This window comes from Barbatula barbatula (assembly GCF_947034865.1).
Source record: "Barbatula barbatula genome assembly, chromosome: 22".
NCBI lineage: Eukaryota > Metazoa > Chordata > Actinopteri > Cypriniformes > Nemacheilidae > Barbatula > Barbatula barbatula.
This window is the reverse complement of record NC_136785.1, coordinates 6,552,872-6,565,600: the sequence shown is the minus strand read 5'-3', so window position 1 is coordinate 6,565,600 and position 12,729 is coordinate 6,552,872. Positions and strand designations below refer to the sequence as shown.

Sequence of the window (12,729 nt, the reverse complement as noted above, 5' to 3'; positions counted from 1 at the left end):
TTTCAACATTTTGGTGTAAGCACACTTTTTTTATCAAAAGCAAGTCACATCAGGTTTTTATTTTACATTCGTTCTCTAGAGCCACCATATTAATTGTTGCACTTTTAATATGTAATTTTAATTTGGACCTTATTTAGAATATTGAACCGTCTAGTTTGTGAACTGTTTAGTATCTAGCGTTGAGGTTACGAAATTGCAACCAACGGCTCACTCCCCTGCACACCCCTCTCTTACGAAGCACTATATGGTGGCTCACACAGAACTAAGATGTTGTTGCATTTCTGCTTCCGAAGGAGATAATGTATTTATGAAACGTGCTCTGTAGAGCAGTTTGTCCGTTTAAGGCTGCTGTAGAAACAACATGGGGAAATCCAAAAACATAACTTAGGACTCAAGAAGTTTCGGCAAAATTGCTCCAGATCCTTACTAAAGATGACAGGTGTCATTAAGATCTAAATTCGAATGGAGGTGATTCTTCAATTCATTTTATTTTTCACTTTAGATTGTTTATTTACATTTTAGCAAGCACTGCCTTAACCGCATCTCAGAAACCGCCTCTGCAACATTGTGTATTTTGTAAATGTAAGATGCATCGAACAGGAAACACAGGATATGTTGATGTGGCTTCTGAGGCAAGAGTGTGCCTGGCACTTTAATTAGCTCTAATTTGGTAAATTGAGCATACAGATAGCTTTATAATAGAGAAGGCAATTGGGTTAAGTCTAAAAGTAATTCTTTAAAATGAAAGAAAATTGTGAGCGACCTCAAACAAATGAGGCTAAATAGTTCCACGTCCGTAAATGGTAATGAACTGCTGACTGGCCAGTTTTTCCAGAGTTGTGTTGCCTTACCAGTGAGAAAAGTAAATGTGTTTTGTGTCCTGTGTTTTTTAATGCAACAAACAGCAGTAAAGTTCTCCTCACTGACTTTTTAAAATGAGCAATAGGTGAAAGGTGTGATTTTAATTCTGATATCAGAGGGAGGCTTGTCTTTTACCTTAGTGTAGTCTCAGCTTCAGATGTTACAGGTCGGGCATGGGCCATTAACTGAATGTCTGATGCATATGGTACACAAAACACAAGTCGGGGGTTTAATTCTACTGCTTACATTGTCACACCCCTAACAACTATCCTGAAAAAACACTTTTCTGGTTTATTTTTTTCACATGTCTTTCAGTCTACCTCTTTGGCAGTCTAGACCTTCAGGCATCAGTCTGAAGGTCTGGCTACTCAAAACTTATTACCTGGTAGCCACACTGATAGTCTCCCCCTCATTAACCAATGCTGTTCACCTTCATGTCTCCTGACCTTCACACACACACTACTGATTTGGTTCTTATTGTTTTACAATGCATGTAGTATTATTACAAGGGGCAGTTGTAGGATTTCAGTTTTAAATGGGCTCAGCCAGTGACAGTGTTTTGAAAACAAAGTTTAATGTGTTTGTTAGTAGATGTATTACTCTTTCAAAATAAGTATATTTCAAGTTAATTTAATTAATAATATATCATATAATATCCACTCTTACTCATTGCATCACTGTAGTAGAAGAAAACTTGAAATTGTACTATTTTTTAAGTTAATCTTTGTATACTCTCAGTTAACTACTAGTTTAGTATACTGTTATTTTAGTTTAGCCATTTTTCCCATTTTTGCATTTTTATACTCTAAATATAATTTTAACTGTTCTTTAAGTAGATTTCAAGTATACTTCGATCAAGGATTGACTAAGTATAGGACAAATAAACTAGAATATGTCTAGTACAGTGTAATGTGAGTCTACATTTTAGTTCTGTTCCCATATGTATTTCTTATGCTCAAAATATTCCTTTAACTGTATATTAAGTAGATTTGTATATACTTAGAATATTCAGTCAGGTATACTTAACTTATATTTCTGAGAAGTACATAAGTTACATTAGTTTAAAAGAAGTATACCAAGAGCACACTTGAATAAGCTTCTTGTTTGTATGGGTATCAGTAATGCTGGCATTTAATTGAGAGCGTATTGACAGCCGTAGTGTACTTGTCAACATTCTGAACATTGTTGTCACGTGTCTTTTACAGTACGGCCATCCGTTACAAACATACGTGCAAACATACAGAGATGTTACACAACCATTGGTTTTAAAGGAGGCAGACAGCCATACTTATGGTCTTTCGGTGGGCTGAGATGAAAAACTAGCGTCTAGCAACACCTATGATTATCACACCCTTATTCTTTTGTAGCTTGTTTTAATTGCAAACTAGGTACCCTCTGGCAAGCCTTTCCCCTTATCCATAACAATGACATTGCCATTGCACCTTGTTAAAACCAATCAAGACTTTGTTAAAACCACTAGCAGAGTCAGCGGGTAGCTTTAACCACCCCGAGCACTTCGATTCGTTCCCTCTCTCTCTTCCTGTCTAATGTTAAGAAACCAAATAACTGTGCAGATTGGTGTGATGAACAATGGCACATGATAAAAAAGGCAAGAGACTCCAATCTGTCCCATCGGGTGCCATCGCTCCATTAGAATGGGATTTTACTCGTGGACACCACCTAATTTCGGGCTGCCAGCTGTCTCTCCGGCCTCATTAGAGAGGACAGCCACTACGGCCCGGTCCGTGCTTGATGCCCAAACAACCACCATCGGCCTAGGCATTTGTGGACGGCCGGGCATGGAAAGGCTGACGGGTGCTGTCTGAGCCCATTACGGTAAACAAAACGTAGAATACAGTAGTGATGGTGGAGGATGGAGAATTATGTAATAATGCTGTGAAAATAGGCTCGAGCCACCCTCAGCAAAAACGCAGTCTCATCTCCTGCCTTTTATTTCTCGCCGGTGCATTTTACACAACAATCACGGCCGTGAGGCAGGCAGAAGCCACCAATCACTTGTGTTGTCTGGCCCTCTGACGGAAAGCATTTGTCTCGAGTTCTCTTGGAATGCTGGGTGAGCAGATTGTTGTGTTACACAGCAGGAGGGGATCAATGTAATCACATCACTTTCAACTTTTTGAATAGGGAGATGCCCTAATAGGATTTGGCAGTGTATTATACCCTAAAAAATGCAGGAAATCTGTTCTGGCTCATTTGGATGCATCGGCGTCTCTCGCCTCTTGCATTCTCCCTCGCTCTCTAATGCGTGTTTGTCTTTCTTTACCTCACAACTTCTGAATCGAGTTTGCTTAAGCGTCTTGTAATTGCCCGTTCGGCCCTCTTGAAGTCAAATTTTGGTCCCCGCTGAGCTTGTTTTCTTTTCTTCTATTGAAAAGGCTCTCATTCTTGTTTGCCGCCCCGTCTTCCTCGCAGTACGCAGAGTTTGTTGAGAATAAAGGAAAATCAAACAAATTGCCAGAGTCGCCCTTTAAACTCTTGTCTGTTTTTTTCTCCTTAAGGGTTTGTTTTGTTTCACTTTTCATAGCCTCCTGGCCTTATTTCTTGTCTTTCTCAGCTTACTGTGTGTGTCTGTGCACTGTAAAAATTCAAGGTTCTTTGAGGAACCATTTGGGTTCTTCACATTGCCACACCGATGGAACCCTCCAGGGAAACTCGTTTCACGAATGAGTGGTTCTCTGAGGAACCCTCTTAAAAGAGTACGTAACATTGGATTTCAAAGGTTCTACTTTGGTTCATGGAGTATCCACCAACAAGTTCATGTACATACAAGGTGTAAAAACCCTATTATGTCGTAATAATAGGCAGTTGTTCTTACCTAACTTCTTGACTGACTCTCAAATGATTCGCAAATGGATATTTTAGTTTCACCCCTATATATCCATATCGGTGCAAAAAGGACATTTACACTTCTCTAGTAACAGTATTATACTCTGACTAGTTGTGATTCGGTGGAACTAACGTTCCAAATAAAGTTGGTATTTCCCCTTGTTTCAAGGATAGTCGTTTAACATATCCTGCAGTGAACGTGCCAAGATTATTGAAGCAATCTTCTGTGAAATGAAACACGCACAGTAAAACCCTGAGGTTATACTCCTTTGGTGAGGTTTGAAAAATGAATTGTAACCATTGTTTCCTCAGAAGTTCTTCCTTTGGTAGTTTTACTAAGACGGACTTCCTTTCACAAAGTAGAACACAGGTTCTAGACATGATGCACACGCATCACGAACAAGCGACAGTGTTTGGGGGAGGAGAGTTACGTTTTCGCGGCAGTCCCAGCAAAACGTAGGTGATGTTTCAAGTGATAGGCGGCGGTCAGAGACTCAGAATAGATCACGTCTCGTTTGCGTGATTCAGAGTCGACTCCCTTTTTTACAAGCCAATAACTTTGTTCTTCATTTACCTTCTGACTTACAACTTGGCAGACTGCTTACTTTCAAACACGGCAACATAATTTTCATAGTCTAATGTTACTTACTCTTTAAGGAACCCTTTTATAAAAGTTGTCTGGAACCACCATGGGTGGTTCAAGGAACCATTTTACAGTTTTTCCTATTTTTTGTGTAACCCTGTAGTGTATTGTTCTGCTGTATTGCCATCCAATATTTTAATAAGCATAAATACTAGAACCAAACACAAAGCAGAAGTTTATTGATAACTAACAACAATTGACATTGAAAAAAATATTCACTGAATAGTCAATATCGTACATTACAATTCTAAATTCATGAAAACACACATATCATTAATATTGTGTTGGTAATATTGTTATAAATTTAAAGTTTTTTTTCTTAAAAAAACTGTAACAAACAATTTGACTATATCTATAAATATAGAAAACAAATCATCTGCTCTCATGCAAAAACAAACTCCACCATATTAATCTGCCATACTGGAACTTCAACCATGGGTTTTATGGCCATATGAAATGAAAAGGAGTTTTTTTGGCCAGAATAACACAAGGTGCACACAGGGTTAAAAATCCCCCATGTCCACAGTTAAATATGTCACCAGATATTTTTTGTCGTGAACCTACTTTTAGGTCTTTGACATCTTGTTTAGATACATGGCGTTGTGTTTTAGATCAAATACCAACAAATAGAAACAAAAAAGCTGACTTGCTCTGCTAGAAATAGTATAATGGCCACTTCGTGGTTAGATCTGCAATCAGCATACTATTTCAAAATAAACCTCAAAATCAACAAGAAATGTGTCACTGAACGCAAAATCAAGATCCTGCCATACCAGTTTCCTGATCTGAACACTATAGAATATAAGTGGGATGAACTGAAGATAAGAGAGCACCAACATTTGAAGGATCTTAGGATATTCTGTATGGAGGAATGGACTCTGACGACTTGCCATATATTCTCAAATCTTGGCAGACATAAAAGAAAAGACTCAGAGCTGTTTTTCATGCAAATGGAGGTTGCAGAAAGTTTTGAGTACAAGGGTGCCAATAATTGTAGCCATGGGTGTATTAGAGAAAAAAAAATCCTAATGCAATATTCCCCACACTTCAAATAGTTTTACTCTACTGAAATTTTGGAGTATTGTAGATCTTTGGAATAAAAGATCAAAAGGAGAAACAATGCAGATATATTTTTACAGCCTTCTTTGCTCATATTTACCAAGGCTGCCAATAATAGTGGAGGGCACTATATATACTGTATATATATATATATATATATATATATATATATATATATAGGCTATAAAATAGCTTTCCTGTGGCTCAGTGGTTAGAACATAGCACTATCTACGTTCAATCACAGGGGATTGCATATAACGTTAGTCAGTAACAAATGTATAGTACAATGCCTGTCAAATGCATGAATTTGAATATATATATATATATATATATATATAATGCTTACTTTTGTCCTGCTCAACTGGAAAATACTGAAAGTTCTGGGGAAAAAAGATAAAAACAGAACTGAATATGATACAAATGTTAATTAAATTACAGACAATTTATGAAACATGAGTGGGGAAACCATTTAACACAAAAAACATAAATAAAGCGCAAAAAAGCAGCCATACAATTAGACATGTCAGAGTAATCATATAGTCACATAGTATATAGTTAGTATATTTATTTATATTTTTTTACTTCATGGGACAGTCATACGGAGAGGTTGTTGCGTTTGGTTGAAGATTCATTATTTTGAAACCATTCCCGCCTATCGCACAAGTGAAACGTATGACATCACGTACAGTGAGAACTATTTCTCGTTAGATCGATAGATCGTTAGATAGATAGATTTTATTTTCTGTTGATGCAAATGTTCTTCCAGAACCCCCTGTGGCTCAAGACTGTTTGCCACACATTCAGGAGCACCAGGCGAAAAAGAGAGAGTAAATAAGACAATAGTTGTCTGAAAGAAATGCAAGTTGATTTGTGACTGCTGAGGGATTAAGATGCAGACAGAGCATGTTATTGTGTACGGTGGCTGGCCTCTGTAAACCTGCGCCCTGCCATGCAGCCGTGGGGATCGATGGTGCTCGCCACACGCTCCCTCATTACCACTTGCATCTCACTCACTCACTCGCCCGCTCTCTCTCTCTCCCCACCATGGCTGCATGCACAACCACTGGCAGCTTATCACACTCATCTGAAACGGCCTATGTATTCATTATCCCTCACCGGAAGGCCTGCACATATAGGATCTTTCACATATAAATAGAGCCTTACTGCCATAGAGAGGGAGGGAATTCTGGACTGTAATATCCGAGTAGTGTGGTTTTTGCAGTCATTAGAAGGTGGTGGAGTTTTGCAGAAGGTGTTTGTTTGAGAAGATGTGACTGAGAGAGTCCAAGAGCATCAGTATCCCTATATAACTGTAGTCTCTCTCTCTCTCTCTCTCTCTTAATGTACAGTCAGTGCTTGTTTGTTTTGTGCTAGTTGTTTATCCTGAGTTGTTATTATAGTATATTATATTTCTATATGTCTTTTTGATTTAAATGAACAGAAAGGTTTTAATAGTTGAAGTTTTAGTCAACTTTAATAACCTTGATCCTTGCTGTCACGATCCGGTCTGTGTTTTCCCCCATGTCTGATGTGGACTTTAAGTTTTTAAGTTATTTTGTCACTTCCTGTTTCCTGTGTAGTCCGTTGTAGTTCTTTTGTTCATTAGTTCCCTATTGATTTGCTCACAGGTGTATCTTGTTACCCTGTTAGGTTCTGTCCATATAAGCCCTTGTGTTTTACTTGGTTTATTCAATAGTTGTTTCTGTATTTTGGTTCATTTATGTTCCAGAATATTTTTGCCCCTTGTATCGTTATTTGCGAAGCAGTTGCGCAAACTGTGCATTACCAATTATAAAGTTGTAAATAATGTTAAATTTCTTGCACAGATCTATCGATTAGCTTAAATAAGATGTCATTAATACGTCGAAAGAAGCTGCAGGGATAACTTTTATGTTGCCTTTTAAAGACATGAACCTGTGGACTTGCATTTTATGAAAAACCATGGACCACAACTCCTGAGAAGTTGAGTACCTAAGAAAAAATGTCACATACATTAATTTCTGCATGTGGGGCATAGTACACATGATTGAACAGTGTTGGAATTGCATAAATGGTTTTTACTGCAAAACTGAGCTCATGACAGGCAGACAGACAGACTCATTGAATGGTTATTTTGTCTGAGTTGTATCCAGTTATATGCTTTATCAGTAAGGTAAAGATGCTTTTTGTTAAAAGTAAATATTTTCCATATAAATCTCCAAATTTGATTAATTTTTTAGACAGATTTGATTAATAATTATAATAAATTAAATAACACGCCTAAAAAGTAACGAGTAACTAGTACTCTGAATAGTTTTTGGAAGAGTATTTTTTATTTTTACTCAACTACTTTAACACCAGTACTTTTACTTGTAATTGAGTACAATTTCTTCAATGTAACAGTACTTGTACTTAAGTCCCAAATTTCCAGTACTCTTTCCACCACTGTGAATAAAAAAGCCATGTTCAGTTCTTAAGCAACAATAGAGAAAAATTCAGGGTTAAGCACACATCTGGTCCACACACCATAAAAAATAAAAGAGCTTTTACAGCGATTTCTGAAAAGTGCTTGCTTTGAAGAGGCCCTGTATTATTGGTTGATGCAGTACCGGTAACATAAGCTTGATTATCCTCGTGGTGAGCAGAGTTTAGCTGACCCGATGTCTGTAATGTGCCCTACGGCAGCTAAGCGTTCCCCTGCATCTCTCTGTGCTATTACCAAAATCAATAGCCGTCTTCCCCTTTGCTCCCTGTTTGTCTCCGCTGTTGTGCTATTTTATCAGAGGCTTTGTCAGCAAGACTTTGAGAGGCATGAACGCTGCAGCCACTGCTGCTGAAGAGCTGGGAGACCCTGCGGTCCTGAAAAGAAACACAGGCGATGATCGATGGCTCTGTAAGAGCGTGACTGAGGCATCAGGGTGCCGATGCATTCACATATCGAGCATCGGGCCCCGGGTGCGAGACTAACCGAACCAATCACATTCTTATATTAACCCTTCGTTCGCTTCTTTAAAATCCATCTCCACCAAAAGGTATAATGGCCTTATCGATTTACCTCTTTCTCTTTTCTCTCAAGATAGCAAGGGTCCGTGTGGGACCATTCAAAGGCGTGTGCGTGTTGTTGTAGCAGCGCCCTCCGCAGAACGGGGCTCTGGTATTGCGTACGTCAGCCGAGCCTTTTCTTTAAACCAGCATCCATGCATAGCTAACACTAATCAGCCAGCGGTCAGGGAACAATGTTTACCAATCACCAGACTCTTGACTGACAGAGACAAGAACGCATGATTAACACAGTTTGGATTCAGGAACAGGGGCCCATTGGAGCTCCAAATATGCTGTTGGGGAAGGGAAAACAGATCAGAGCAGACTGGGTATAGCTTTACTGGCATATTAGTTCTGCTTGTCCACGTGCCAGACACATCAGTTCTGTCAAAATAAATCTTCCTTCATTTTCCAGCCAACGCCAGATGGGTGAGGAGATCGTACCCACGGACGTAGCACAGAATCTCGGGCCCTGTGAAAAGGATATGTGTGGGGCCCCTCCACGCTATTTAGCAAATATATTTAAGAGAATTGTTGCATTTATTTATAATACAGCACTGAATCTCATTTCTTTATTAATTTGTTATATACTTAAAAATTAATAGATAACCTCAGTCTCCCCTTAAGCATAAATTGACAGTTGAACTATATTTTATTTGTATTGTGTTTCATTTATAGAGACATTGTGCAGTGTAACGTTAGTCCAAAACATTACACATTTAACTATTGAACAGTAAAACATGTATTTTATGGAACCTGTTACTGTGTGTAAGAATAAGCTGGTTCTAATAATGCCACTTCGTGACTGTAATTCATATTTCATAAAAAGTTTTTTGTCAAGAAAAAATGGCTCCCCTCTCTCTCATAAATTTTAATTTAAAAAAAATTAAAAAATCCACAGGGATAATTGAATATTTCAGAAGAACTGCCTCAACATCGTACATATCCAAAGTTTACCTCCATGCACAGATCCGGTGTGCATACATTGTTTTTGACTTATTGTTTATAAGTTTGCAGCCTGCCCACTTGTATATTCAATTCCAACTATTTTTGGGGTTGTGAGATCTATTTCAATCATTTAGCAGGCTTCAAAAAATACTGCTACTGCACTTAAACATTTCCGACTCAAATACTAAGAACAAACTACCCAAATACTACTTTTATCAGATCAAGCACTATCTGTAAAGTGTATTATACTTCATCTACCTGTTGATGAGGCTATCCATCATCTGCTGTCAGTGGAGTCAGTGAACACAGACACAGGGAAATGGAAAACCCGGAGCGGAATACACAGATCTCTTGCGGAGTGATAACAGAAACCGCTTTCAGCTGGGATGTGCTGTTCCCTGTTGCATGCGTGCTGTGCTCGTGTGAGGCATTTACACAGATGACTGCCGAGGCATCTCAAAACAGACATTGCACAGACGCACAATTGTAAAATAATACTAATCATAATTTCAGGAATTTCAAGGCCCCTCACATGCCAAGGCCTGGTAGGTTGGCAATTCTAGGGCTAAACACTATGTCTCAAACATAGAAATGCTCTCTGATTTGATGATTTGTTTTTACTTTAAATTTGTTTCCCAATTCACCAAAATTCATAAAAAAAAAAAATTTATAGATGGTTTAACCAGCAACATTATAAACCAACATTACTGGGGATACATGCTTCTGTGGCCCAAAATGTAACTTCCAGTAGACCTCCACAAAGAATAGAGTTCCTGTAAATTATTTCTAATAACAAGCAAAAGAAATATGTAAATTACATTAGCTAGCAAGTTAAAAGTATGTCTAACCAGTATTATTCTGGGTTATCAGTAGAAGAACAGTAGGCCGTCTCCAGAAAGTGATGGCGAACAGTGAAGGAGAGCCGGAAAGGGATTGTGAACGGAAGGGTGTGTGGTGGGATGCTTTTGGCGAAAAAGTCCCAATCTGCCACCAAGAAGAACTGTTACTTTGCTAAACTGAAATGCGGCAAAGTTACACGACTGATACAACAAATTGTTTATTTACTATCAATAATATACAATAAAATATTAATATTATAGGCTTTACTAGTCATTAGCCAGACCAGCAACAAAGAAAGAGCAGGTGTTAACCACAGGCCAGGCGCATGCATCTAATGAAACAGTCTATGCTACCAAAATCATTATCGTACCCGGAGTAATTAATTTTTTTAAATATTGTCAGTTAAATCAAGTAGATTATTTGCTATAACTTGAAAAATCTAGTTTGTAAAACTGGATCACGCTAAATAATGGAACTGTAGCATAAGACTAAAACATAGTGGCTATAAAAAACAATTGTATGGTACCTTTACTATAACAAAACCATGGTAAGTGAGGCAGGACTGCCATGTTACCCTTCTCAAAACAGACGCTCTTATTTATACATATTATTTCCCACAAACTTCTGAGAATATGGAGAACAGATTTCATGGGGCTGAACTGGATTAAGAAAAGCTTCTAATGTGTATTTGTGAGACTATGTTTCATATTACTGCAGAAGGAAAGCATAATCCTTCCTTAAACATTGATATGCATGTCATTATGACAAAAAATTCCCCTCAAATGATCACAGATGTTCTTCCTTTATAAAGTAAATAGAGCCAAATGTCCACTGCTGACACATCCTGAGCAGAAATATTCACTATTTTTTGTGTGTGGTTTTGTCATGCGAGTCAGCGGATGGCCCCGAGCGTATTTCTCAGGGGCCATTGCATTTGACCTGTGTGGTTGTTTAAAATCCTCCTCCCTGAAGTCACCTCAGTTGTGGGGTTTTTTTGTCCGTAAAGCTCAGCTCACAAAAACTGCGGGAACACACTGAGAGGCTTTCCACTGTTTTACTGTTTTTAATTCAGTGCCTAATCTCCAGGCTTGAGTGAAAATTACATTGTTCAGTTTTAACAGCCGGTGAATGGACACATTGAAAGACTTTGAAAGCACCTTGTCTGCCGAACGGCGTAGACGAGTTCTTTGAATTCATTTGAGCAGGGAGTGAGTGATCGAGCGAGAGAGAGAATAGTAAACACTTCAGCTGTTCCATCATGTGGAATATTTATCAGAGTCATTTTCCTGGTCTTGATAAATTAATGTTTTGACAGCAAATCAAACACGGGCGATAACTCCCTGTCAAAATGTCTCGGTGCAACGTTTGAATACCTGCTCAGACTTTGTTCGTATTGCGCATTAACATAATTTTGAAATCAAAGGAAAAGGCGAATTTAAATTCTACCGCAGAAGTAGGCAGCATGGCCTGCGTTCGATAGAAAATAATGATCAGCTTAAACGCGTAACGGGAAAGCGAGTGGTTTGTTTATTCTCATGATGGTGGCGCAATAAAGTGAAAACGATTGAAATAAGAATCAGCTGCCAAGTGGAGCATAAGTGGGATCTGCCTGGAGAAAGAAATTAAAGAATAGACGACCGTAGTCTATTAACATGCTTGAAATGTCATTATCCACAGCTTAGTATTAAATAATGTTATCTGTTATTTCTGAACTAGAGCGGCAATGGCAGTGACAAAATGCTGTATGATCAAGAACAAAAGAGTTTGTGGAGGGTTTCTTTATTTATCCGTATCAAAGTGCTGTTTGGCCTGTGATGCTGGCAGCTGTGTGCTGTCTCCTCACCTGTGGCCCCAGCCAGCCGGAAGAACAGACCTAAATCATCTTATTATCCAGCCGTTGCTTTGTTTGAACTGCAGATTGAACACACACACGTATTTTAGATAAGACTGAGACTGAAGAGATTCACAGAAACGGTGACCATGGCTGTCATTTCTCTGTAATTGCAAGATATTCCTGTCAAAAGAAGATCTGCTTGTGATGTTTTGTCCATGACATTTATCTTTACTTAGCATTTATCAGGAGAATTTCACTGTGATATTTTTGTTATATGTATACATGTCTTTCTTATTATTAATGGGGCTTCCTAAGGCATGCAGCACTTTCTGTTGCTTACAGTTTACCTAAGGTCTTGAGTTTTAAACTTGTTGGATGTTATTGAGCTCTTCAAGACGTCCATGAGTTATCTGACTCAAATGTGTGCATGGCAGACAAACAAAAATGGACAAAAAGACATAAAAATTTGGAAAATGACCATTTAGCAACGTCCTAGAATCCACCAGAAAACCTTACACGGTAGCAACACACTTAAAATGACAACTGCATATCAAACACCTTGCAGCAGCATCACACCAGCTGGTTTTGCACTAGTGTGCAAAAAATGACATGAATCGACATATATTTCGAGTGGCTTTGAGGTCGAACTTCTACTTGTTGATCTGTTTCATAGAAA

The 12,729-nt window shown here is 38.4% G+C and overlaps 1 protein-coding gene across 1 annotated transcript in view; it reads left to right on the top strand.

The window, feature by feature from the left end:
* Nucleotides 1–12,729, top strand: part of LOC306911567 (transmembrane protein 132C) — a 104,854-nt gene that overhangs the window by 78,860 nt on the left and 13,265 nt on the right. The gene's annotated exons all lie outside the window — the stretch shown is intronic.